The following is a 6,405-nucleotide window of genomic DNA, read 5'->3' as shown; positions in this document are numbered from 1 at the left end:
AAAAAAAAAAAAAAAAAAAAAAAAAAAAAAAAAGGGAAAAAAAGGGGAAAAAAGGAAAAGGAAAAAGAGAGAAGGGAAAGGGCGCGTGTGGTAAGTCGGAGGGGGGGAGGGGGACGTTGGAAAGAGATTCGGTTTCGTGACGCCACGAGGCATCGTTTTCGGAAATTACATACGCCTCGAGACGTATGCATCTCCTCGTTGGTATTTTTGTTTTTCTTTTTTCTTTTTTCGTAAGGATTACGACACGATGTACCTCTTTCCCTCTTTCTCTCTTTCTGCCTTTTTCTTTCGTCTTCGTTCGATCCTAAATCGATCTTTTCGATCTCGATCTCGATCTCGATAGGAGATCGCGTGGATATTTTTTTCTTTCTCGTAGAGAGGATTGAAGAGGGATTGGATCGTTTTTACGCGATGACGTAAAGGAAGAAGAGGAAAATTTTCGTAAGGATTACGACACGATGTAATCTTTCCCTCTTTCTCTCTTTCTGCCTTTTTCTTTCGTCTTCGTTCGATCTTTTCGATCTCGATCTCGATGGGAGACGCGCGCGTGGATATTTTTTTCTTTCTCGTGGAGAGGATTGAAGAGGGATTGGATCGTTTTTACGTAAAGGAAGAAGAGGGAAATTTTCTAAGGTAATTGGCGCCAAGGTCGTGCACGCGTATTTCGAATGGGCGAATTTATTCGCGCATAACTCGTGGTGTAAGCGGTGGGTGTTCCAAACCGTGTCGGTTTTGCTAATCTAAATTCGTGCAAGGGGGAGGCTAACGGGGAAAGGACGGCGGAGGCGGTAAAATCGAGCGACCGATTTCTGAATGAACTATGAATCCAGCTGCCAAAAATAATCCAAAGATCATCCGGTTCCCCTCGGCCATTCATTAGAGTACGGAGTACTCCTTCTCCTAATAAACATATTAATAGCGAATATACCGCCTCTGTCCGTTATCTAATAGCCGATTGACGTTTTCAGACTATCTGGATGCCTCGTTTCCTGCTTTGCAATAAACGATAGACCGTATCTTTTTCGATTCTTTTTCTCCTTCTTCTTAACATTTGTATATTTAATTACATAGTTTCCTCTTGAACTTTGACAAAGACAACATCGCACCGATTTTTCGAGATACGATTTCGTGAAATTGATTCACGATATCCTCGATACGAGTAACGCGATAAAAATAGAGTCGCGACAACAAGCAGGAATACAAAAGTAGTTTGCAAACAGTTGCGATTTTTTATTCGACGAAATTCGAGACAGAGAAAGAAAGAGAATTTTCGAGTCGTAAAACTTCACCACAGGCACGTGCGTTTCGCGGAATTGAAAATCGTAAAATTTTCGCAAACGAACCGCTTCTCGATAAAAATATATATATATATACATATTTATCTAAGCTTTCCTTTCCTTGGAATTTGGGTCATCAGCTTCTTCGTAACTCCGGAATTATCCAAGTTATTTTTACCCGCCTTGGTCCTTTTTAATTACTCCACTCGAGAGCGATTACTCCACCGTGATGAGATACACGAAATAGTACACGAAAATGCACTTGGTTCGGGGGGAGAAAGAAAGAAAAAGCAAAAAAGAAGAGGAGATCGCGAGATGATTTACAGTTGCTATGGTGGTGGTAGCAAGAGGCGCGTGCGCGAGACGCGAAACAAAAATAAAGAAGACAGAAATGTATCGAAGTTCGTTGTCTCGTCTGCGATGGGTCTGAACGGGATCTATGCCAACGACGGCATTTTCAAATGGACCGTATGGAACCGTTATCTCTCTCATTCCATTATGTTCCATATCCTCCGAAGAAATTCGAGGATAAGGAATAATCGCCCGATATGCTTCGATTAAAAATCGACAGGGGATGGAAACACGGATTGGAAAGTCGCAACGATCGATCCATCGTGTTCTCTACGAACACGAGAAACGCGATGGGCCCGTCACTATCGATCGCTCGAGCGATCGGATTTTTTTTCTCCACCTTGAGACACAACACAACCCGTCGAAAACCCGTTTATCAAAAAGCCCAGCCCAGCTTTCTAAGCGAGCTACCGCCTCTCCGACTTTCAGCAAATAAAACTCAACGAGGTTCGAGCCGACGATATCTCGTGGAACGTCTCTCTGGCGCGCGTGTGTATCGGCTGTCGTTCCCGGAAAACTCGGATCTAAATCGTAGTGACTTCGCGCCGCACCTGTCAACATCATTTTGTCGATGGCTGGCCACGAACAACTGGCAGGAACATCTATCACCGCCTATGGATCGTGAGTGGCCACACGCGGTTTTATCCACCTCTCTCTCTCTCTCTCTCTCTCTTTCTGTCTCTTTCTCTTTCTCCTCTGCAACCATGTTGGACGCCGAGAAATTGATATGTCCTCGAGATACGAGGCGTCGTAACGCGTGCAACGATTCACGTTCCACGAATTTTCGTCCAAACTTTTCTTTTTTTTTTTTTAGAAGAAAAAACGATGGACGATTCAAAATTTCAATCGATATGAATTGATTCGAGAGAAATAAATTTTCCGTTAACCTAGAAACGCGGATTCGATTTTAATTGATTGAAATAAAAATAAACGAGCACGTCGATGAGCGATGAGAAGAAGAGCGCTTCCTTTGTTGCATTACAAAAAACCAATGGACGATTCAAAATTTTAGTATAATTTGGATCCAATTTTAACAGTTTTATTTCAGCGAGACATTGATAAAAATAAGCGAGCACATTGATAGAATGAAAAGAAGATGCTTCAAAATTTAGAAATAAATGCAATTCCCTTCCTGTTGGAACGGATCCGATTTTGATATTGAAATAAAAATAAACGAGCACATCAATGAACGATGAGAAGAAGAGCGCCTCTCTTATTACAAGAAAACGATGGACGATTCAAAATTTCAATCGATACACTTTCGAGATTCGAGAGAAATAAAATCAATTGGATTCGATTTTAACATTGAAATAAGAATAAACGGGCACATTGGCCGAAAATATTCTATCGATCAACGATGAGAAAAAGAGCGCTTCCTTTGTTGCATTAAAAAACCAATGGACTATTCAAAATTTCAATATAATTTGAAACGCTGATCCGATTTTGATATTGAAATAAAAATAAACTAGCACATTGGCTGAAAATATTCTATCGATCAATGATGAGAAGAAGAGCACTTCTTTTGTTGCATTACAAAAAACGATGAACGATTCAAAATTTCAGTATAATTTGGAACACGGATCCGATTTTAACAGTTTTATTTCAGCGAGACATTGATAAAAATAAGCGAACACATTGATAGAATGAAAAGAAAATGGTTCAAAATTTAAATCTTGATTCGAGAGACATTTCAGCGAGACATTGATAAAAATAAGCGAGCATATTGATAGAATGAAAAGAAAATGGTTCAAAATTTAAATCTTGATTCGAGAGAAATAAATGCAATTTCCCGTTGGAACGCGGATCCGATTTTAACATTGAAATAAGAATAAACGAGCACATTGGCCGAAAATATTATATCGATGAGAAGAAGGGCGCCTCCCTTATTGCACTAAAAAACCAATGGACTATTCAAAATTTCAATACAATATTTGGAACGTGGATCCGATTTTAATATCGAGATAAAAATAAGCGAGCACACTGACAGAATGAAAAGAAGATGATTCAAAATTTAAATCGATATATTGATTCGAGAGAAATAAGGAATAATCCAATTTTTCATGGAACGCAAATCCGATTTTAACATTGAAGTAAGAATAAACGAGCATAAATTGGCCAAAAATGTCGCGTCGATCAGCGATCAGAAGGACTTTTCCTCTTATCACATTACTCGTCGCTTCTCCTCCTCCGTAGAAATAGCTCAAGAAGCCGTATAAGCCCCATTTCCGCAACCAATTCCGCTAAAGCCAAAAACCACTAGCGGACACTTGCCAACGTAGCCCAACCCGCTATTTTCGGTTGCCTTCGGTGTGGAAGGTATGGCAGAACGTACGAAGTATGAAGAAAGAGAAAGAGGAGAAGGAAGGATAATCGGGCCCTCGTGAGCACACGAAAATAAAGGGGTAAACGCCAAGGGGACGCGCGGCTCGTAAATCTGCTTCTTCTTTGTATAATCGAAAGAATAGAGGAGGCCAGCAACAATGCGATATGTTAATCATAAATTTGGACGGGCGTGCGTGCACCGTCCGCGCCGGGAGGATCGCGGAAAGGAGGGAGAAAAAAAGGAGGACGAGAGAGAGAGAGAGAGAGGGCACGAAAGGGTTGCGAAGAGATACGAGCGTGCGAGGCAAAGGAGAACCAAAGGGGGATTAGACGGAGAGAGGGGGAGAGAAAGGAAAAAGTTCGAGAGTTCGAAGTTTGGGTGCTAAAGAATGCCGAGGAACGAAACGTGAGAGTTTCTCGGTAGTGGATGAGTCACGCTCACGGGTTTTCCTTTTGATTAATGATCGATCATCAACCGCTCGAGTCGCTGTGAATTTTCTACAAATTTTCTCCAACCGCTGGAAATTAAAGCAAACTCTCCAATTATTATTTTTAAGCTAATTGCTCGCGCTTCTCAATTACCGCCAATTACCGCGTTTCTCCTGCTTTAACAGCTGCGCGAACGTAGAATTGGATCGTAGTAGGTTATGGTAAGAATAAAAATTGAAACGAAGGATGAACCGAGCGAGCAGGGTGAAAAATGCAACTCGATTATAGTAAGTTGGGATAGAGGGGAGAAAAACTCGAAATTCAAAAATCCAAAGTTCCAAAGTTTTTTCCTTTATCTTCTACCCGATGTGCGATTTACGAATCACGAATTTTTAATCGCGATCGTTTCTAATGGCTCTCCTTGATTTAAGAAACGTTTAACGTATATCATTCGGCTAGATCAGCGGTTACAGTCATTCAACCTTTGGTAAGCGGTACGACAAGTGGTGCGCGTATCCTGTTTGATCTCGCTTCCCCCCCCCGACAGTTATATTTGTGGCCTGTTAGGCGTAATTTCATTCACCCGGTTTACAAATAATATCCCATATTTCATGCATCAAGCCCTATTCGCGTTATTATTATTCGTTAATGCAATAAATCACGTCTGCTACCGGGCTAAATAACGCCTAACACGTGTTACCGTTACGCGTGTATTTTATTACTGGAAAGGGAGGGGAGGGGGGCGAGGCGACGATCGTATTTCACCTCGAAATTCGTTGGGGAATAAAAGTTTTTCGCGATGGTGGACAAATATTATTGGTTTCTCTTTTTCAAGAAACAATTTCTTTCTTTCTTTTTTTTCTTTTTCACCTCGTTCGAAATAATCGTCACCCAATTATTTCTCGAAAGGGGATAACTCAATGAGCGTGATTTACTTGTTTCCCGATCGATACCATTAACAACTTTCTCCGTAACCGCAAGAAAAAGGTTTACTCGGGACAAGTCGCGAGTAACGAATTCTCCGGTTGAAAGAGAGAGAGAGAAAGGAAGAAGGAAAAGGAAAAAACAAAGGTACGCGTTAAGCCAACTATCGTAACACCATTAGCTCAGATTTCACCGTGCATACATCTTACTCGCGAGCCTGATCCAGCGTGTAACGAACAGATTGTTACAGCCTACGCGACATCTCGTAAAGTCGCAAAACATCAAAACCAGCTTTTCTTCGCTCGTCACGGAACGGTGATCCGCTATTAACTCTTTCACACCCCGCCCCGATCCCGGAGAACCTTAACCGGATATCCTGTAGCACCGACCGCCCCAAAAATATACCCAGAGTTATGACATTGCGAATACTATCGACCCGAATACGCTGCACAATGGATCATTTATCCCGTATAGAAGAAACCTATACGTGCTTGGATCGAAGAATCAAGTTTTCCTCAATTTTTAATAAATACCAAACAATTCTCCGTATTTCCTCCTCCTCCTCTTCCTCTTTTCTCTCTGCACGATTCTCTCGCGTTAATCGAGGGATAATTTCGCGTGGATAATTTGCATGTTGGGAGCGGCGATAATAAGATCGGGGACGTTAAACAAGCTCGCGTTAAATGGTGGGAAGAAAGTAGGAAAAGTTGGCATCATCGGGTAAGCGGATGCTAAAGGCCAGAGTAGATCCCTTTCGCGCACACGTGCACAGCCAGGAATGGAATGGCGTCGGCTCCGGCGTTTTCTTGCGAGTTACGTCGTTACGTCGGCTGGTTTACAGCCGGGGCGATCGTTCCGTACAACCGGACTCATTTTCCAACGATTCCATTGATTTTTACCGCTTCCTCCAACCTCGTCATCCCGTCGCCGCGAGATCTCAACCCTCCCGATCCGCCATCGATTCCCGTCCAAGTCGTAAAGAGCTTTACGATTCGAGGTCATTAACGGCACGCGGTATTCCCCCAGTGGTAGTGAGTAGTAATCGCGCAATAAAACAGGATTCGGTGGATTCTAACCGAGCCAACTTAACTTGTTAAGTTAA

Source organism: Apis dorsata, unplaced genomic scaffold (genome assembly GCF_000469605.1).
Source record: "Apis dorsata unplaced genomic scaffold, Apis dorsata 1.3 scaffold_77, whole genome shotgun sequence".
Taxonomy (NCBI): Eukaryota; Metazoa; Arthropoda; class Insecta; order Hymenoptera; family Apidae; genus Apis; species Apis dorsata.
The sequence above is the reverse complement of the archived record's forward strand: the minus strand, read 5'-3'. Positions refer to the sequence as shown.